This window comes from Callorhinus ursinus, unplaced genomic scaffold, assembly GCF_003265705.2.
Source record: "Callorhinus ursinus isolate GAN/ISIS: 27379988/994484 unplaced genomic scaffold, GSC_fseal_2.0 scaffold39, whole genome shotgun sequence".
Classification (NCBI taxonomy): Eukaryota; Metazoa; Chordata; class Mammalia; order Carnivora; family Otariidae; genus Callorhinus; species Callorhinus ursinus.
The window spans coordinates 779,535-802,318 of NW_027397101.1; the positions used below are offsets into that span (position 1 = coordinate 779,535).

At 42.2% G+C, this 22,784-nt stretch overlaps 1 protein-coding gene and 1 long non-coding RNA gene across 5 annotated transcripts in view; one reads left to right on the forward strand and one right to left on the reverse strand.

Moving 5' to 3' along the window:
• LOC112808573 (uncharacterized) overlaps window positions 1-9,943 on the forward strand; it is a 118,944-nt gene extending 109,001 nt beyond the window's left edge. The window contains exon 4 of the long non-coding RNA XR_003204387.2: window positions 9,612-9,943. This is a non-coding gene — a long non-coding RNA (uncharacterized lncRNA). The remainder of the gene's footprint in view (window positions 1-9,611) is intronic.
• FRMD3 (FERM domain containing 3) overlaps window positions 1-22,784 on the reverse strand; it is a 319,301-nt gene that overhangs the window by 42,618 nt on the left and 253,899 nt on the right. The gene's annotated exons all lie outside the window — the stretch shown is intronic.

Here is a 22,784-nt window from a genome sequence, read left to right on the forward strand (position 1 = left end):
GCATCACAATTCCGGACTTCCAGCTCTATTACAAAGCTGTCATCATCAAGACAGTTTGGTACTGGCACAAAAACAGACACATAGATCAATGGAACAGAATCGAGAGCCCAGAAATGGACCCTCAACTCTATGGTCAACTTATTTTTGACAAAGCAGGAAAGAATGTCCAATGGCAAAAAGACAGTCTCTTCAACAAATGGTGTTGGGAAAATTGGACAGCCACATGCAGAAGAATGAAACTGGACCATTTCCTTACACCACACACAAAAATAGACTCCAAATGGTTGAAAGACCTAAACGTGAGACAGGAGTCCATCAAAATCCTAAAGGAGAACACAGGTAGCAACCTCTTCGACCTCAGCCGCAGCAACTTCTTCCTAGAAACATCGCCAAAGGCACGGGAAGCCCGGGCAAAAATGAACTATTGGGATTTCATCAAGATAAAAAGCTTTTGCACAGCAAAAGAAACAGTCCACAAAACCAAAAGACAACCGACAGAATGGGAGAAAATATTTGCAAATGACATATCAGATAAAGGGCTAGTATCCAAAATCTATAAAGAACTTATCAAACTCAACACCCAAAGAACAAATAATCCAATCAAGAAATGGGCAGAAGACATGAACAGACATTTCTCCAAAGAAGACATCCAAATGGCCAACAGGCACATGAAAAAGTGCTCAACATCGCTCGGCATCAGGGAAATCCAAATCAAAACCTCAATGAGATACCACCTCACACCCGTCAGAATGGCTAAAATTAACAAGTCCGGGAACAACAGGTGTTGGCGGGGATGTGGAGAAAGGGGAACCCTTCTACACTGTTGGTGGGAATGCAAGCTGGTGCAACCACTCTGGAAAACAGTATGGAGGTTCCTCAAACAGTTGAAATTAGAGCTACCGTTCGATCCAGCAATTGCACTACTGGGTATTTACCCCAAAGATACAAATGTAGGGACCCGAAGGGGTACGTGTACCCCAATGTTTATAGCAGCAATGTCCACAATAGCCAAACTGTGGAAAGAGCCAAGATGCCCATCGACAGATGAATGGATAAAGAAGAGGTGGTATATATACACAATGGAATATTATGCAGCCATCCAAAGGAATGAGATCTTGCCATTTGCAACGACGTGGATGGAACTGGAGGGTGTTATGCTGAGTGAAATAAGTCAATCAGAGAAAGACATGTATCACATGACCTCACTGATATGAGGAATTCTTAATCTCAGGAAACAAACTGAGTGTTACTGGAGTGGTTGGGGGTGGGAGGGATAGGGTGGCTGGGTGATAGACATTGGGGAGGGTATGTGCTACGGTGAGCGCTGTGAATTTTGCAAGACTGTTGAATCACAGATCTGTACTTCTGAATCAAATAACGCAACATATTTTAAGAAAAAAGAAAAAGAAGAAGATAACAGGAGAGGAAGAAAAGGGGAGTATGTCAGAGGGGGAGACGAACCATGAGAGATGATGGACTCTGAAAAACAAACTGAGGGTTCTAGAGGGGAGGGGGGGAGGGGGATGGGTTATCCTGGTGATGGGTATTGAGGAGGGCACGTTCTGCATGGAGCACTGGGTGTTATGAACAAACAATGAATCATGGAACACTGCACCAAAAACTAATGATGTAATATATGGTGATTAACATAACAATAAAAAATTTAAAAAAAAAAGATATCAGTGAGAAGGAACTTGACCTGATATCAAAACTATATTATAAAATTAGTAATGGAACAGGAATACTAAAATACCGAATTAGAAAACATAGCTTTGCAAAAAATGAAAGTTACGAATAACTTTGAGAAGAATTGCTAACCAACTTTGGTGGGGGAAAGGCTCTATCCCTACTCCACCGCACACACAGGTGACAATTCTGAGGAAGCTAACAGGTTGAATAAAAACAAATTTTCAATCAAACTGCATGACATCACCATTTTTGTAGGTCAAAAGCAGTTGAGTATTAGCAATTTCACAGAGGTCAAGCTTCTGCATTAATCATGAAGAAGAAAACACTTGTATAAGCTCGAAATGAGGAAAACTGACATTAAAAAAAACCACAACACTTAGACCATAGAACACTGAAATAGTCTGCACTAGTAGAAGTCCTCTGTGCATATGAACAGTGCCCGTGCCTTAAAGTCAACATTAAAATAAGTTGAAAGCCAAGAATAAATTAGGAGAAAAAGTGAGTATCTGTAAAAGGCCAAGGATTAATATGCAGATTACAAAAGAGTTGCTGATCAGTAATGCTCTGCTTTGAAAATAAAGGGGAGTTACGCCTCATCCAGGAAAGCACATTTGAAAATTTTATCCTTTAAACAATGAAAGGAGTGGGGAGCACGTTGGATCATCCAGTCCGCCTTCCCCGTAATCTTCCATCGTTCCTGAGCAATCTGGATGGGACACACCATCACGGCCTCCTCTCTGAGGCTGCCAACTGGAGTGTAATTTGTTAGCCTTTATGACTTCATACCATTTTCATGTAATAAGAAAGTCAGGAGCCCCGTTGCAGGCCCAGCCATTTTCCCTTTGCTCTCGCTTGCTCAGTCTGCTTCCAGTTTGTCTGCTTTTTTCCCTCCCTCCCTCTCTGCCATCCTTATCACAAACCTCTAACACCAGGTTCACCCTTGGCTTCTCTCCCAGCTGCTAGCCGTGAGCAGGAAGCTGGAAGCCCACACCCTTCCCCAGGCACAGAATGACAGCCCAGGGCAGGGCACGTACCGGCATTTCTAGCTGTGATCTTGGAGCTGTGTCTCAGCAGACGGACAAACACGTTGCTACTACAGTGGTTCACCATTTGCAAGCGGAGGCCCCTCCGAGTCTGGATCTTGACCAAGCATTTTGCCATAGTTGTTCTCCGGATTCCCTCCGTTCTCCACTGCCTGTCAGGGCCCGGGGCAGCTACCACCAACCATAGTGGCTTTGACCTTTCACTAGCTCTCCATTCGGTTTTAAAGGACCCAGGCAGGGCCCACTCAATGAATCAAATGTCAGGTTCCTAATGCAGCCAACAGAAATAACTCAGGAGGGATCAGCATGGGGTCAGAGGAGGGAGGGGGTGCTATTTTTAAACTCTTCACTCACTCCCCTAACAAACAGTGAAATATTATGCATCATCCCTCCCCCAGCCTGTTCTAAACCACTGGATGAGAGACACCCCGCCCCCCATGCCTTACACTGTCTTAGATCCAGATGCCCCCAGGGGATAAAACAACAAGGAGGCAACTCCACAAGGGAGAAACACAAGTGCCTGGATTTCGGTTTCAAAAAAATGTTTTTTAGACTTTCTTTTGTTCGAAAGCAGCGCTGCCCAATAAAAAGATAATGCAAGCCACATTTAAAAAGGAAAGAGACACATTCAAACAGTAAAAATATATTAAAATTAATTATAATAATGTGTTTTATCTGAAGCCAAGGCGTCCAAAATAGGATCATTTCGCTACATAATAATACAGAAATTAATAGTTTTGGTTCTTTTCTAGTACTAAATCTTTGAAACTGGTGTGCATTTGCACACTCAGAGCACACCTCAATTCAGACCAGCCATGTTTCAAGTGCTCTGTCCACGCAGGGCTGCCTTACCAGAAGGACTGCAGGGCTATGGATGGAGTGCTGAGCTCCTCCCAGTATTTTCTGCATCCTACCAACAACGCTAATATTTTTTTCATTTTATAGAGAAGGAAACAAGGCCTGAGAGAGTAACTGATCTGACCATATTCACAGGAAGTGACAAAGCCCTGATTTGAACCTGGGCTCAAATTAAGATCAGTTTATTCCAAACTGCTCTTGGGCCTGAGAGCTATTAGTCGCCCCACCTTTCACCAAATGGGTTTTAAATGCAGCATCCAAACGTTACATTGTAACTCTCAGCACTTCAAAAGTCCTGCACTTGTACATCTGCGGTATAAAATGTGCTTGCACCCTAGTGAACGTGCTCAAGGGGTAACTGATTTTCAAGTACATGCTATATTTGAACAAATCTCAACTGATAATATTAACTGTGCCCCACATACTCTTTCTGCTATATTTCTTTGCGGGTACATTTTTCTCTCATTTTCAGAAAAAAAAATTTTTTTTCTCACATGCGGACAATTTCATCATGTGGACATGCATTTTTCTACTTCAAGTAGTGACTGTGGCTAAAAGATAATTTTCTAATAAAAATATTCCAGTTTTTTTTTCTTTCCTGACAAAACAAAGCAGTCGACTGAAATTCTGCATTGTTATATTTCACTGTGGGACTATAAATTGATGGAGCATTTCTGGAAAGAAGTTTAGCAAAATATATTGAGTTTTATAGGTGGGATATTCTTTGACTCAGGAATGCCACTTCTACTGAAGAAATAATTAGAAACATTCGACAAAAGGTTTTGGACAAAAAGGTTCATCAGAGTATCATTTACTATCGCCACACACAAAAAAAATCTAAATTTCACATGGGAAAATGATTAAATACAAGTGATAGGATATGGCTACATCCATTAAAATTTATGTTTAGGAATTTAATGATGTGAGGAAGGGGGAAGCTTGCAAAAGATCATTAAGTGAAAAAAGCAGTTTATGTAAGCAATATGACCTCAACCATGTAAAATGATACCTTTTAGGCCTGAGTATAAATCTTGAAAGGAGAGAAAGGTGGCAACCAGCTGTGCACTGTGAGCTGAGGTCACCTCCAGAGGTCCCCGGGGGGCCTCTGGCAGCCTCCTCCCCAGGGTACCAGGTCCAGGCACAGTAGGGGGTTAGTCAATTTCTATGGGGGGGGTAGTGATTAGTCAATTTCCAAACCTGGACATGAAAGGAAAACACCCCCTAAAAATTCACCCTTGTGAATCTTTCAACCTTTTGCAGCTCCCCTTGTGATATATATGTAATTAAGAGCAGAATCCCCACATATAAAATAAGCTACACAGAAGTGAGGCCCTGGGATAGAACCTACTAGGCCTTTACTCACTAGGGGGCCAACAGTGGATCTTAAAGAATTGCTGAAAATCTTTAGGATACTGAAGAACAAATCAGAAAATCCCTGTTCTCAATAAATCAATTCTTTGCAGTAACACAGATGAAGGGTTTCAAAATTTCATGTGGGTTCATTTGCATGGCAGTGGGCCAGGCTCAAATAACAAGAAAATCTCCCTTTGCCTATTTGGAGGGAATACAAATAAATCCGTGTGCCTATCATTCATTCTGTTAATACAACATGTGACCTGATCCGATGGTACACTCTAAACAAACCTTCCCTGCGCCCCGCCCCCCCCCCACCTAGAAAGCAAGGAAGAAACCTGAAACAAAACCACCACCATACTTTACTTCTGTTCTTTTCCACCAAGAGTTACCTCTCCATTAATTCTCAAACTTCAAATCTCACCATAGTTTTAAAATGTCTCTTCCTTTCATTAACTACAACTAGTCATAATATTTTGCATTTCAGACATTTTTAATTTTTCCCTCTCTTGTATTTGTTCTCACTCTTGATGCTACTTTTCAGAGATCCTAAGTGGATTCTTTAACCCTCTTTCTGCTGGAGCATTTCTGCTTTTATTTAGACAGAGAGAACCTAGCAGGACCAGCATTCCATATTGTCCCAGCATTTCTCTCAGCCCTGGCCCGACTCTAGCCAAAGGCACAGCTGCATTTCAAGAGGGAGCAGCAAAGGGGGGGGGGCAGGTATGCACAGCCAGCTTGAAGATTCTGCTAGGTACTGCACAGGGAGGATCGTTCGTGGTCAAGGCGCTGTGCTCAGAAGAACGGTATCAACAGCCCAACATTTGGATGCCCTTGAATACCCTTCCCTGGTTAGAGTCATCTGTTTGAAGACTTGGGAGTGCACGTCTGGGCAGTGACAAGAGGCTAAAGAAAGCTGAGGGTGTGTGAAGAGGGGAACCGATTTTCCATAATGAGATGCCAGAAACACTGAAAAATCAAGCAGAAGCCAAAGTGGAGGGAGAAAGGTTCAACGATAAGGGCCGTTCACGGGCCTGAATTCCGTGTCCACTTCTGTGACAAACTTCCTGGCACAGATTTGGCGCAAGGCAACACGCTGGCCTCTGCCTTAAGGGTGACTGGGAGCCTGGGTGCAAGCATGAAACGGAGACATACTCTCGTGGTTGTCAGGACCATGAGCTCGTGCATAGCAGCTGCCTAGTGTAGTGCTGGTTCCTGGCTGATGAACTAGAATTTTCTAAGCAGTTGTAGAAAGCAAGGCTTAAAGCACAGGCTCTGGGTTCTAATCCTGACTGGACTGTTTCTTATCTCTGTGCCTCAGTTTCCATGCCTGTAAAATGAGCACAGGCAGGACCTCCCAGTGTTGTGAGGATTAATGAAGTGAATCCATGTGGCAAGCTGCGATCAGTGCCCGACCCAGAATTATTCAGGAAGTATTAGTGATCTTTCTTCCCCGTGGGTGCTCATTCCTTTCTCTTCCAAGGGGAAGACCGTGAGGATTTTAAACAGTCTGGATTCTCTTCCTTCTGTTCAGTATCTGTCTCTAGCATTTCTGGTTATTTCTCCCCGAACAGCAGGGATGCACTATTGCTGGTTGTTAAGAGTTTACCTGACCATCCTGTAACTGCGGGAAAGTTACACAAGCTTATTGAAATACATTTGTTTTCAGTCTTGTAAAACAGTAATGATATTGGCACTTACGTAACTGGTGCCTGGTAATGTAGTAGGCACTTAATAAATGCTAACTAGTCTCCTCTAGCATCATCGATATCGCGTACTTTTTCTCTTTTGATAACAGATTGCACCGGTGTAGTAGATTTGGCCATTAGTTAAAATAGTTGTGGAGATTCACTAAAATTTTAGCTGCTAACTCCAATTAAAAAGATAATTTAAAACATACATTTAATGTACTTTGTAATAAATTTAGACTTTAAATATCCATAATTAAGAGTCCTTGGGACTGTCACATACCATAGAGGACTTTTCTGATATTTTTATTGATATAACAATATAATAATGATATAAAATATTTTAATAGTATATTTGTGATAGGACGAGTATATTCTTGGGTGTACAGTGAGGAGAAATGGAGGCACTTCCCAACACTGGAACAGGGCCATTTGGCTAGATAGTCAATCATCTGTAGAATTCAATTTCCTCATTTGTAAAGCGAGGCAACAGTGTCTGTCCTATCCATTTGGAAGAAATAGTCATGAGTCTCAAACTATGATAACAGACATGAAAAAAACTCTAAACATGTATAAGACGCTTTGGCATATTGGATACTCATACACTTCTTATTCCCCTCATCAGATGAGGCGTTTGCTGAGTGTTTCCTGCCTGTAAAATGAGAACACTGCTTGGTGGGGCCAGGCATCACCATATAGGGGCGGGAGAAAAGCCAAATAAAAACCCTCTGGAGAATTATAGTTGCAAACAGAATAGAATCCAAACAGCGCAGCTGGGCTCTCCCCAGCACCACTGTGGGGAAAGAGAATACTCTTCGCAGGAACTCCGTGGCTGCAGAGCATTCGAGCATAAGGGCTCATCCATCTGTTTTCCTGGCCGTCTCATACACTGAGAAGCATGGCATCTCTAAATAGGCAGCTTATGCAAGCCGTGCACGAGGGAGAGGGAAAGAGGCAGGGACGCAGAGCCCTCTGTCTGTTGGGGCTGCCGCTGATGATTTCTAAATAAAGGCAGAGAAACCAAGACTGATCAGGGAAGAAGCCATCAGATACTGCTCTGCTCTCACTTCCTTTGTTTATCAATACAAAAGATACTGCTACGTTCTGAGCAAGAAAAACAGGGTCCTGAAATGAAGCTGCAGCAGGGAGCTGAAGAGCTGGGGGCAAACACTGGAGCTCCTTCTGCAGTGGAGCGACTCTGGTAACTGAGTGGGTGGGGGTATGGAGAGGGGTTACAAGGTAAGGCTGGCTTCCAGTCTCTGGCCGGGCAACTGTGTAGATGGTAATGTCACTAACCAAGTCAGAGCAGGAACAGTTTTGAGACTGGGACTTGGGGAAGGAAGAGAACATGAGCATAGTTGTAAATCCCTTTAGTTTGATTTCTTGGGTGTGAGCTGTTGTGTGGCCTCCAGGCACAGGTGGCTAATGAGCCGCTGACCGTTCAAGGATGGCAGCGTGGGGCCGAGCGCTCCATAGGGAGGCTAACACAAGAGAAAGAGAGGAGGTCAAGATCACTCTGGTCAGTAAACCCTGCACCTAGAATCTCTGTCTCATTCCAAATTCAGTGGTCTCTCCACATCACTGCCTTGTCTCTCTCCAAACACTAGTGAAGAGCAAGCTTTACTGTCTCTAATCAGGGTAAGATAATATGCTGAAATGTTAATTGATGGGTTTCTCCTTCCACCCAGAATTCCTGGAGGCCTTTTCTTGATCCTCAGCCCAGAGAGCACACCTCACCCATCCATCAATAAGACAATGACCACAAATACTTGACCATTAATTTCACAAACCATAAATCCAAGACAGAAAGACCTTCCCCACCTGCAGACTGGACAAAAGACTCCATACGCTTGAGTAAAGGAGAATCGGAGGGGCCACAAGTAGAGGAGAGGGTGGTATAAGGGACCAATCAGTACAACTGCTGACAGAACCAAGGAGCCTCTTGGGAGTCATTACCCAGCAAGCCAACGACAGATTGTGCAGCAACGTAACTCTCCATCCCGTCAGATTTATCTACTATAAGAGACATCTACCACCCTTATTCACTGGCCCAAGGCACTCTTAGAACCCCGCGAATAGGGGCACCTGGGTAGGTCAGTCAGTTAGGCATCCAATTCTTAATTTCAGCTCAGGTCATGATCTTGGGGTCTTGGGATCGGGCTCCACTCCAAGCTCCGTGCTGAACGGACATTCTTGAGATTCCTGAGACTGAGATTCTCTCTCCCTCTCTTGGCTCCCCCCCCCCCAACTTGCGTGCTCTCTCTCCCTAAAAAAAAAATAAATATATATATAGATTAGAGTTAAAAACAACAACCAAACAAACATAAAAACCCTGTGAATAAAGACAGGGCCTAAATACCTATAGGTCCCCCACTCTAGGGGAGTTGGTAATTCAAAGGGGGAACTTTCCATAGCTTGTCCGTAGATGAAACAAGCAGAAATCTCCCACAGAGGTTGGGCAGGGACCAGAAATTTTACAACTTCACCACATTCTTCAGAAGCAGACATGAAGATCCCCCTTGCAGAGGTCAAACCATTTTGCTGACCAAGGCTACCTAGAATTCAGATTCTTCCTCTCATAGAAACAGTGTTTTCCCTCCTTCCTGGCTGAACCCCAGGCTTAAGGTTCCCTGATGTTGACTTAGATCCAGCAAGGCAATCGTGGAGAGTACACTTTGTCAGATGCCAGTTTAGCCCCCCAGAGATTTCCCTGGAAGACATGGGTGACAACACTGCCCTTACAGGCTCCAAACAGAACAGCCTCCCTTGGTCTGTGTTTAGTACTTTCTACCAAGAATCTAGTGCCTTTGTCTCTGGACAGAATGAATTTGTTTTCTTACCACTTCTACTTTATTATTTCACTCCCTCCAGGCACAAGTCACCATTACAGATAAGACATTTTTCTCGGAGTAAAGGAAATTAAACTCAGCTGCATTAATAAATGGAACTCTAATTTTTTTTCTACATTTTTCCCCAACAGCTTTTGCAGATGGTATTCAGGAACAAGGCATCTGTATCTCCCTGTGGGGAGGAAAAAACACAACAACAACAACAACAAACAGGCTCTTCTGGACCCATGAGCTCCCTGTGTAGCTGCTGTGTAATCAAGAAGCTGCAGGTAGCAGGACCCAACCCCTCTGCCCAACTCACCTTGAGCCAAGAGCCTCTTTTATACGCATTCTAGTCACATCCTCAAAAAGGGAAACACGATTGGTCAATAAATGCAAGAAAAATGTCCAGCCACTCTTAAGTTTTACCGTCCACATTATCAAAGATTTTTTTAAATTGTTATACTTGGTTTTATAAGGCTACGATAAGATACACTCATATATAATTTGGTGGGAGGAGGGGGAGTAAGAGATATTTTTGTATATTTGTGATTGAATGATGTATGTCCATTAAAATTAAAATTGTGGAAGAATATTTAATATCATAGGGAACCCTCCTGTGATATTAATGAAAAAACAGATTACAAAATATCATCTCTGGTGTAATTCTATGTTTTTTAAAAATATATAGGTGGATTATACACATTAAACCACAGTTTGAACATAAAAGATGGCAGATACTTTTAGACTTTTATTTGTGGTTTCTGTGTTTTCCAAATTTTCTGCCATGACTATGGTATGGCTTTTGATTTCAGATTAAAAACAGAACATGCTTGGCTTCCAGTAAAGCCTAATCCCAGGAGAATATTCTCTTTACATGCTTTCTCTTATATAAAGAAAGGCTGTCCTGGCTGCAGTTAGAAATCATTCATTCATTCATTCATTCGCTAATTTGACAAGGATTAATTTACTCCTACTATGTGTCAGAACATATCTAAGTGCTGGTGATAATATAGAGGATGAGGCAGGCAAAGTCTACTCTCATGGAAAAGACATTTTAGTCAAGGGAGACAGTCAACAAACAGGAGAAATAATTAACAAGCGTTCAATACTGCTAACCACTCTGACAAAAATCAAACAGGGTGATGGCATGAAAGAGAACAAATGGGTAGGCTGGGAAAACTAACAGAATTGGGTAGTTAGGGAAGACTTTCCAAGGAGCTGAAATCTGAGCTAAGACTTAAAAGAAACAGCCAGCCTTATGAAGGCCAGAGGAAAAGCTCTTCTAGGTAGATGAAAAGCTGTGCAAAGGTCCTGAGGAAGCAATGAGCTCAGAATATTTGAGAGAACAGGAAGACCAGTATGATAGGAACACAGATTCAAGAGGAGAGCAGGAAATGGTCTAAGGGTAGGCAGGGGGCAAGGTGTAGACCAGAGCAAGGAGCTTAGATTTTATCATAACTAGATCTGAGTTCCATTTATAAAACATCACCTGCCTGCTGTGTGGGAAATATGGGTCGGGGGAAAGGGAATGGTGTAGAAACAGAGATACTGTTCATCCAGGAGTCAGAAGAATGGCTGCAGCTGGGGTGGTGCGGTGGCTATGATTAAAGTGAATAGGATTTTGCGGATGGATTTGACAATTTAGTATCTTATGACCACTGAGTAGTGGGGGGAGTGTAACCACAGAACATGGGCTTTTAAAATCAGGTTCCTGGGGGCACCTGGGTGGCTCAGTCAGTTAAGCATCTGTTAAGCATCTGACTCTTGGTTTCAGCTCAGGTCACGATCTCCTGGGTCATGGGATAGAGCCCTGCATCAGGCTCCACACTCAGCGGGGAGTCGGCTTGAAGATTCTCTCCCCTGCTCCTCCCGCCACACACTCCCTCTAAAATAGAGAAATCTTTCTTAAAAATACAATAAAACCAGACTCCTCTATTCAGGATGGGGCAAGTGCTAGGAGAGAGTCTGGTCTGGGAAGGAATGGAACATGGCCCTAACAGAAGACAGGAAGGGAGATCCACGCAGGCTGTTTGTTAATCCAAAGAACAGGGCAAGGCCCCCCACCATCAGGGTCAGGGTTGGGAGTAGGGCCTAGCCCCAGGGAGAGGGGCCATTAAGGTCCTAGGGGAATAGAGTACCCGGGACAGCACAAGGGCAGAGACTCGGGAAAAGGAACAAGGCTGTCACAAGGACTAGAAGGAGACAGGGCAGAGCAACAGAGCAAGACTCGGAGCCTGATCCAAAGCACTGGGCTTCAGCTTCTCAGTGCCCCCCACCCCCGCAGCCCCCCGCCAGGTCAGGGCACTGTTGGCTCTAGAGTCAGGACAAGGCTGAGCCTGTATTTAGGGGAAAATTGTGCGGCTATGGCAGAGACGCTAGGTCACAACGGACGCTCTAATTTTTGAATACGGATACTCCTTCCTTCCTTTAATCGCAAAATCTAGTCTATGTTCAGATGATCAAGTGGGTCATCCTGAAATCCCTATTTATTTCCCTTTCAGCCAAAGCATCTGCCCATTTTCACATTTCCTATGCTGAAGTGGAGGTTTGGGGGTTAAAAAGTTTCCAAATTGGACTCCTCTTCCAACAGGAGGCGTGAAAGGATGTGAGGGCCCTTTCAAGTGGGGAAATACTCATTTTATATTCCCTTTTAAACTAGCTGCTATTAATTTTCAAATTTATGCTGGCAATTTGCAAGTCACAGAAAGAAAGGGGGGAAAAATGTAACCCTGCTTTTATAGATCATCGTGCCCCATGCTTGCTGTTTCATTAGCTACATTTAAAAAGATGCGTATACTTTTTGTTTCCCAAAGTACTGACAGATGATCCAAAAGCATATTTTTAAGGACAGCAGCAATTTGGGGGGAGAATTATGAAAGAACAGTCAGAGTGGTGAGGAAACACAGAAATCATCTTGTTTTATAAAAGAGGAAATAAGATCCAAGTGATATCAGTGCCCAGCAGGTACCAGGTAAGAAGTAAATGTTTATTGAATGAATGGACACATGAATGAATGAATGGACACATGAATGAATGAATGAACACAGTCCCTCTCTCTCTCTCTCTCTCTCTCTTTATCCAATACCCTCCCCAGCACCAGAGAGCCCCCACTAAGGCTGTGTCCTGTGTCCACTCAGAAAGTGGAGTCTGGCCCCCTTGTAAGCCAGGGACGCGGGGCTACCACAGAGCACTTTAGTGCGAGTGACACGCATCTGCCACGTAGCTTGGCAGAGGCCCAGCCCGTGCTTGGGTGACTCACCCTGGTTTGCCAGCATGAAAGACCAAAAGCATGTAGAAGGGCGTGTCACCACCATAACTAGAGCACATAGATCTCACATCTATTTTAGGAATCTGCGGTTTTGGCATGAACAGGGATTTCACAGTTTCAAAAACATGCCCTGCCTTTTCTTCTTTGTAGACTCATCTGGAAGATCTACAGCAGTTGTATCTGGACCTATTTTGGGGACAGGGGTGGGGGGGAAATGCTGGTGCATACTTAGTAATGAATGCATGTATGTTTATAAATTAGATACATACACAGCTGTGTTCATGTATTATGTCCATTATAAAAGTTACACAATGGAAACTGCCTAAGATGATAAAAGTAAAATGCCAACAGAAGTCTGAATCATTTCTTCCTCCACCCCAGCAGGCCATGGTGTGCACCGACCACATGCGCCCCACTCTAGAAGCCATGGCTCCAGGACCCCCAACTCACCATTAGCCAAACTGAGCAAGAGGCTGTACCCCACTGTAGATGGCACTGGACATGCACCCCAGTGGACACCCCCAACATCCAGCCTGTGCCAACGGATCAGAGCCTTTTTTGTTTTTTTGTTACACATTTACATCATAGAATCCAGAAACTTCTGAGATCATAAAATCAACTTAGAACATGTTATTCTTACTATTCCATGAACATATTATAATTTCCTTATACGATTGCCTTCTTCTCTTCAACTGTGGCAACATATACCATTCCTACAGACACTAAAAATTTTAATACACTCAAACCGTTAAAAATGATTTAAAAATAAGACCACCAGAGCCTCTTTCCTGAACCCTGCCCATACTGCCCACATTGCCAGGGATCTGCAATTACAGGTCTAGCTACAAGAGTGGGTCTAGACCAACACTTTTTTCCACCTAATTCGGGGTCTTCACAGAAGAGCGGTGGGCGGGGGGGAGTAGATTCTGTGAGATCCTGCCTCAAGCTAAGCCTGGGTATCACAAAGAGCATTTATTTAACATGACCAACCCATGAGCAGAAACACTAGAAAACAGAACCCCGTGCTGATTCTGGAATGCATCTAGAATTCAGACAACTGTAGCCGCTGCTTCCGAATGACAGTGGTTTAGTACCATTTTCACTTTTCCCTTCCCACGGTTTCTTAGCGACGGAATGGGAGTGCTTACTTGTCTAATTGCCAAGCACAATGTTTCTCCACCACAGACCACTCTCCGGCTGTCACACTACTCACACTTACGCTCTCCCCTGGCTCACATCCCAACCCTCAGAGCCCATGACCGGATTACGTCACAGGACACTTGACTGACAGATTTTTTTTCTACCCCAGCTGAATCCTTTAAAGCAATTCACTACTACTACTTAAGTAACGGCAGCAAAGCTCCAACGTGAGCAGGAGCCGGGATTTGGGAAATTCTGTGCTGAATGGTTCTCACTAATGAAACAGAGATCCTTAACACAGGGTAATGAGCAAATGAGTAATTAGGACTTGGCCCAAAGTGAGCCATTCCTTATTTAATAAACTCGACTTTAAAATCAGAATGTGGGGTGCCTGGGTGGCTTAGATGGTTAAGCATCTGCCTTCGGCTCAGGTCATGATCTCAGGGTCCTGGGATCGAGTCCCGCATGGGGCTCCCTGCTCCTTGGGAGCCTGCTTCTCCCTCTGCCTCTCTCTCTCGCTCGCTCTCTCATGAATAAGTAAATAAAATCTTTAAAAAAATAAATAAATAAAATCAGAATGTGATTCCCTGAAGGCAACACGCTTCCTGCTCAAAGTCTGAGCTTTCCCCCACAAGGAATTCTGCCTGGTGTGGCACACACTCTGTTCCAAGGAGAGGTGACGCCCTCCAGTGTGCTGCAGGGCTCCAAGGAGTCGCCAGGTTCTGGCGCACTGTGATGGAAAACCGAAGGCTCAAGCCGTGCCCCAACCATGCGGCAGCTCTTCTCACTGAATTACAGACTCCCTACACTTACAAAAGTCCTCTCTTTTTCAATTATATCAAATGAATTATGAAAATAAATGCAGTTCTTCAGTGACTGGTTCTGTTTTAGCCATCCTAGGTGTGTCTGATGGCATCTAAGATAGCCTGGCCAGGAATCTGACAACCAGGACCTGACCCCACCCCGGGAACTTACCCAGCTAGTGACTTTGGGCAAACTGTCTCCCCTCTCTGGGCTTTCTCCCGTGTAGAATACCAAGGGGGTAGGGGGGACTAGATCAGAGACTGGCAAACTTCTCCTCTAAAGGCCCAGACAGCAAATAGGACGCTTTGCCGGCCAAGAGGTAAAATCAAGGATATTGCATAGATTATTTATATAGTCATTTAAAATGTAACCACTAGCTTTTGGGCCAGGGGAAAAATAATGGGCATTAGACCAGCCACAGGCCATAGTTTGCCAGTACCTGTGCTAGACCATCCTCCACATTCCCTCTAGCCCAACAAAGCCGTGAGGAACATTCCTGTACCCGAGTTCTCATTCTCATTGTAAAAGACCACAAGCCATAGTCTTGGAATTTGATGCGGATACTAGGCAAAAGAATCAAGTTTAGAGCCAGAAAGCAGTTGAGAGGTATTCAAGTCCACTCTTCTTACCTTAATACCAAGAAAAATGAGGCTCCAAAAGGTGGAGCATCTTGTCTATGGTCACCTATCTGCCCGGTGGGAGGTGCCAAGACCAGAGTGTGTATTTCCCCACTTGTCCAAGGTCTCAATGCACACACAGAGCAGCTACCCGAAGCAATGCTATGTTTACACTGAGAACTATGGTTATTCATAAAATGAACAGTTCATGGGAATTAGCCAACTACAGAACCGAAATGATGCACACTGTTGGTGTCTCATGATGTAAAATATAAAATCCTTGCAAGATAAAATGCACTTAAATGGCACCGGGACCAAGGCATTTAGCTTCCTTACAGCAAGGTAAGTGCTTAAAATTTCAAAGATCCCCTTCAAGTGAACAAACTTCTTAGGAGTACTTGAGCAGCCAGTAAATACCAGAAACCAAAGTTCCAAAGATGAAACCAACCCCAAAGAAAAGCACAAAAAGGGAAGTTGGAAAACTTTTGAAGAGCTCACAAATGTGAACCGGCAGAGCTTGCTCAGGCCTTTATCTTGGCCCCTGAGTTGTTCTTGACATCTCCTACCCTGGAGAAGTTGCTGCCCCAAACTGTGGTTCTTTATTCCAGAATCCAATAGATGTGATAACAAATGCTGAATTTTGACTTTGCCAATCTAATACTGCAGTTATAAATAAACCCAGATGCTTTCCTCTGCTCTGTGGAGGCTCCTAGCTCCTACAGAAGCAGGCATGACCGCTGTGTATCTATCAGCAGTGGGAAACTAGGGGTGCCATTAAATGAGAAAATTCAGGAGAAACCCAAACTTGCACAAAGCTAAAAGGATGCTTGCAAGAGCCTTTTTAGAAGGGCCTTCTTATTCAGAATATTAATCCATTTATCTGCATTTGTGTTAAATGTGTTCCCAATTCATTGTCTGACCTGTAGTTCAATTTATGGTATATCTTCATGCACTGAAGTTTTCAACATTAAACAAACAAAGCAGGAATTTCAAAAACTGTACACAAGAGATGACTGCATGGCATTACAATGCATAGGGAAGGAAACTGCTAACACATTTACATTGATTGCCTCTAAGAAGTGGGACAATCTGGGCGGTCATTTTTTTCTGTTTTAGTATTTTCTAAATTTTCTAGGTCATAATCAGCTTTATAATAAGAAAATAAAAAGACAAATAGTAAGCACAAACCCTGTGGCAGGGACAAGTGCAATTAGAGCTGGTGCTAATTGGTCTGCCCTCACCAGGTAGCAGTAACCACAAGGGCAAAGGTGGTTCCATAGGATTTATGAACAGCTCCTACTGTTTGGTGGAATACAACATAAAAGAAATTTCAAAAAGACCAGTGCCTTACTCCTAATGCACATCCCAACCTACCCTAAGCCAAGGGAAGAAATTACTTAGCACAAGGTGGGGAAATGGCAAGGAAGAAAGACACCAAAGCCATGAGCAGAGGGTGCATTTGCCTGAGCCATAGCCATGGGACTCCACAAAGGAAAGAAAGAGGGAGGAGGACTGTCGCATCCAGATTATCAGGAAGGGGATTACATTCAGTGGGAAGTGGAAAAAGGAATTCAGCAGCAGCATAACCATAGCAGCCTTGGGCTGTTAGAGACTTCACCAGTGATGTGACTGGAGCAACTGTGTTAGTGTATGACTGGCTCTGCCTTGTATGACGTTGAAAGACTCGCACATGGAGTGGAATGGAAAAAAAAAAAAAAGATCTATCTATATGTTGCCTACAAGAGATTCACCGTGGATCTAATGACACATGCAGACCAAAAGTGAAGGGATGGAAAAACATTTACCATGCAAGTAAAAGTGGAAAAAAAAAAGCTGCGGTAGCAATACTTACACCAGACAAAAGAGACTTTAAAACAAAGACGGTATGAGAGACAAAGGCATTACATAATGATAAAGGGATCAACCCAACAAGGGGATAAAACAATTGTAAATACCTATGCGCTCAATACTGGAGCATCTAAATATATAAAGCAAATGTTAACAGACAGAGAGAGAAATTTATGGTAATATAATAATAGTAAGGGTCTTTTAATACCCCACTTACATCAATGGATAGAGCATCCAGGCAGAAAATCAGTGTCTTTGAATGACACATTAGACCAAATGGACATAACATATGTACAGAACGTTCCATCCAAAAACAAAAGAACACACATTCTTTCCAAGTGCACATGAAACATCCTCCAGAAGAGATCACATGTTGGGCCACAAAACAAGTCTCAATAAACTTAAGAATATTGAAATCATACCACACATCTTTTCTGACCACAATGGTATGAAACTAGAAATCAATAAGAAGAAAAAAAAAACTGGAAAAAAACACAAAACACGTGGAAGCTAAATAACATGATAGTAAACCACCAGTGGGTCAACAAAGCAATCAAAGAAGAAATTAAAAAAGAGATAAATGAAAATTAAAACACAATAGTCTAGTCCAAATTTTAGAAATGCAGTGAAAGCAATTCGAAGAGGCAAATACAGTGATACAGGACCACCTCAAGAAACAAAAAAGTCCTCAAACAATCTAACCTTACACCTAAAGCAACTAGAAAAAAAAATGAGTAAACAAGCCCAGGGTGAGTAGAAAGAAATAATAAAGATCAGAGAATGAACAAATAAAATAGAGACTAAAAAAACAATAGAAAAGGTCAACGAAACCAAGAGCTGGTTCTTTGAAAAGATACACAGAATTGATAAAACCTTTAGCCAGACCAATCGAGGGAAAAAGAGAAAGGACCCAAATTAATAAAATTAGAAACAACAGAAAAGTAACAACTGACACCATAGAAATTCAAAAAATTATAAGAGAATAGTACAAAAAAGTATATGCCAACAAACTGGACAATCTAGAAAAAAATGGATAAATTCCTATAAACAGTCTTCCAAAGCTCAATCAGAAAGAAATAGAAAATCCGAACAGACCGATCACTGATAACAAAATTTAATTGGTAATAAAAAAACTACCAAAAGATAAAAGTCCAGGACCAGAGGGGTTCACAGGTGAATTCTATAAAACACTGAAAGAAGAGTTGATACCTATTTTCCTGAAATTATTCAAAAAAATAGAAGGGAAAGCTTCCAAATATATTTAATGAGGCCAGTATTACCCTGATACGAAAACCAAAAATAAAACAAACAAAAAAAAGAAAACTATAGGCCAATATCCCTGATGAACATAGATACAAAAATCCTCAACATAATATTAGCAAACCACATTTAATACTACATTAAAAGGGTCATTCACCATGATCATGTGGGATTTATTCTGGGGATGCAAGGACAATTCAATAACTGCCAATCAATCAATGTGATACACCACATTAAGAAAATGAAGGATAAAAATCATATGATCACCTCACAGATGCCAGAAAAAGCATTTGACAAAACTCAACATCCATTCATGATAAAAACTCTCAACAAAGTGGGTTTAGAGGGAACATACCTCAACATAATAAAGACCATAAATTACAAACCCACAGCTACTTAGTGGGGAAAAACTGAGAACTGTTCCCCTAAGATCAGCAATAAGACAAGGATGTCCACCCTTGCTACTTTTATTCAACACAGTACTGGAAGTCTAGCCACAGCAATCAGACAAGAAATAAAATGCATCCATATTGGGGCGCTTGGGTGACTCAATCAGTTAAGCATCCCACTCTTGATTTCAGCTCAGGTCATGATCTCAGGGCCCTGGGTTCAAGCCCCATGTCAGGCTCCTGCCCAGCGGGGAGTCTGCTTGAAATTCTCTCTCTCTCCCTGTCCCTCTGTCTTTCTCCCTGTTCTCTCTCTCTCTAAAATAAACAATCTTTTTAAAAATGCATCTATATTGGTAAAGACGAAGTTAGACTGTCACTATTTGCAGATGACATGATACTATATATAGAAAACCCTAAAGACTCCACCAAAAATCTATTAAAAGTAATCAATGAATTCAGGAAAGTTGCAGGATACAAAATTAATACCCAGTTATTGGTATTAATCAGGACTAATTGGGTATTAATAACAAAGTAGCAGAAGGAGAAATTAAGAAAACAATCACACTTACAATTGTACCAAAAAGGATAAAATACTTAGAAATAAACCGAGCCAAAGAGGTGAAAGACCTGTACCCTGAAAACTATAAAACACTAATGAAAGAAACTGAAGATGACACAAGCAAATGGAAAGATATCCCATGTTCATGGATTGCGAGAATTACTATTGTTACAATGTCCCACACTACCCAAAGCAATCTACAGACGCAATGCAATCCTTATCAAAATACCAACAGCATCTTTCACAGAACTAGAATAATAATAAATAATAATAAAGATTGCTGAAGCAATCTTGAGAAAGAAGAACAAAGCTGGAGTTATCACAATCCCAGATTTTAAGATATACTATAAAGCTGCAGTAATCAAAACAGCATGGTATGGGCACAAAAAGTAGTCACATAGATCAACAGAACAGAATAGACCCCAGAAATAAATCCACGATTATATGGTCAACCAATCTATAACAAAGGAGGCAAGAATATTTAATGGGAAAAAGAGAGTCTCTTCAAGAAATGGTGTTGGGAAAACTGGACAGTGACATGCAGAAGAATGAAACTGGACTGTTTTCTTGCACCATACACAAAAATAAACTCAAAATAGATTAGAGACCTAAATGTGAGACCTGAAACCATAAAAATCCTTGAAGAGAGCACAGGCACTAATTTCTCTGACATGGGCAATAACAACATTTTTCTAGACATGTCTCCTAAGGCAAGCAAAAGCAAAATAAACACACACAAGCAGGGACACACACACAAAGAAGCGCAAAAATAAACTATTGGAATTATATCAAAATAAAAAGCTTCTGCACAGTGAAGGAAACTGTCAACAAAAAGAAAAGGCAATCTACTGAATGGGAGAAGATATTTGCAAATGATATATCTGGCAAAAGGTTAGTATCTAGAATGTATAAAGAACTTACATAACTCAACACCAAAAAACCCAAACAATCCAATTAGAAAATGGGGAGAGGACTTGAATAGACATGTTTCCAAAGAAGACATACAGAAGGCCAACAGGCATATGAAAAGATACTCAACATCACTAATCATCAGGAAAATGCAAAGCAAAACCACAATGAGATAGCACCTCATACCTGTCAAAATGGCTAAAATAAAAAAGACAAGAAATAACAAGTGTTGTTGAGTATGTAGAGAAAAAGAAACCCTTGTAAACTGTTGAGAATGTAAATTGGCGCAGCCACTATGCAAAACAATGTGGAAGTTCTTCAAAAATTAAAAATAGAAATACTATATGATTAAGTAGCTTCACTACTGGGTATTGACCCAGTAGAAACAAAAACACTAATTCAAGAAAATATATGCACCCCTATGTTTCTGGCAGAATTATTTACAATATGCAAGATATGGAAGCAAGCGAAGCGTCCACCAGTGGATGAATGGGTAAGGAAGATGTGGTCTATACATATACTATGCAGCCATAAGAAAGGATGAAATTGTATGATTTGTGACAACACGGGTGGACCTAGAGGGTGTTATGTGAAGTGAAATAAGACGGACTTAGAAAAACAAATACCGTATGATTTCATTCATATGTGGAATCTAAAAAAATAAGTGAATAAACCAACCAACATAAAGCAGAATCACACCTATAAATACGGAGAACAAACTGATGGTTGCCAGAGGGTTGGAGGGAGGGATGGGCAAAACAGATGAAGGAGAGTGGGAGACACGGGCTTCCAGTTATGGAATGAATAAATCAGGGAATATAAGGCACAACATAAAGTCATTGGTCACGTAAGAGGGTTGTACGGTGACAGATGATAGCTACGCTTGTGGTGAGCAAAGTGTAATGTACAGACTTGTCAAATCACCTGAAATTATGTAACATTGGGTGTCACCTATACTCAGAAAAAAATAAAAGACCCTAAGAGGCGAAAATGCAGTAGGTCCCATAGGTCATCTGTTATGCGTTGGGTTGGAGGGGATGGGGTCAAGGATATGGCATGCTTGGTGATGAAGACAATACTCCTTTCGTATGTTCAAAACGCCTTCCTCACAGATTCACATACAGACTTTCTAGAATTTCAATGTCATCATCTTAAGCAATCTACGGTTAGGGCTAGACAGTGTAAACAACCCTTTAAACACACCCCTCCACACACAGAGCCCCATCTGTGATACACGCATTCACTCAAACACACATGCACAAACACACACAAACATTTACAGGGAGACACACACACACACACACACACACACACACACACACACACACACAGCTAAATGGTGGCATAGGAGAGCTAGTTTTACCACTCTCCTTAATTTCCACCTATTCTGATTCCATCATCTCTTTCATTTGCCATCTGTTCCACAGGCATAGATATGCTCCCAATCATAGGCAAGTGCAGCTTCAAGCCACCCTCAATCCAACCACATTGCCACCCTAAGACACTCCTTTATGGAAATTCTGGGTGTCTCCACTGTGCTTTCACTTTGCTAGCAGGAGGGTGTCACACACTTTCAACTCTTACTTAGTTTTTTCTACCAAGGGGAAGAAAGCATGGTTTCCTGCCTGTTTGTTTATGCCAGCCTGCCTCATCGCTCTGGTAGACAAGAATGATGTTCACTGGGTGTCACTAATTGCCAGCTACGAAGTCATACATGATTAATGTTAGTCACTTTCTTTACCATAGTCCAGCATTTTTCTATAACAAAAAATACACTCCACCAAGCATATTGCTATCTACACTATGGAGACCCTACCTCCATATGGCATGTGATTTTATTCAGATTAATGACTCCTTAAAATACCATTTTTACCCAGAACAATTCCCACTTTCAATTTTTTTTCTTCTCCCAAAATTTTCATAAGCTCCACATGACACTTTGCAAATGGTTGGCCCATTCTCAGAGAAAGTTTTCCATAGCACTAACCTACATGGATCCCGTAACTGAGCAACTCTAGGGTAATACTGAGAACTTTCCTGTTGCCTAGCGGTGCCTAGGAGCTGATTTTGTTTTTTCTTTACCCAGACGCTGCCAACTTCAGAGCTAATCCTCCAGCTGTCCTGTCGTATGAATGAATGGGGTCACACATTCTCCCAGAGCGCCACTGGGCTAATCTGGGCAGCTCTCCACAGCTGTCTTTGAGAAGCATGAAGCTCTAGGAAGAACAAAAAGAGCTTGTCAGACAAATGAGTGGTTATAACCCCAGAGAGTCATGATGGCAGCACAAATACCGCCACCATGGCACCCGAGTGAGACAAGGTCCCAGGATCTTCCCAGGACCTCACAGAGACTGCGCCTCCAAGGAGCAGAGTTAGGACCGTCTTTCTTCTCCCAACCTGATTTTTAAAAAAAAATTCCTAACCAGACAACCGTTTTAACTCAGGCTGCCAACCTTGACCTGTTCATGGACCAGTTCCAAAATGTGTGATTTGATAACTCTCCAAAATAAGAATCTGAGCCACTATAC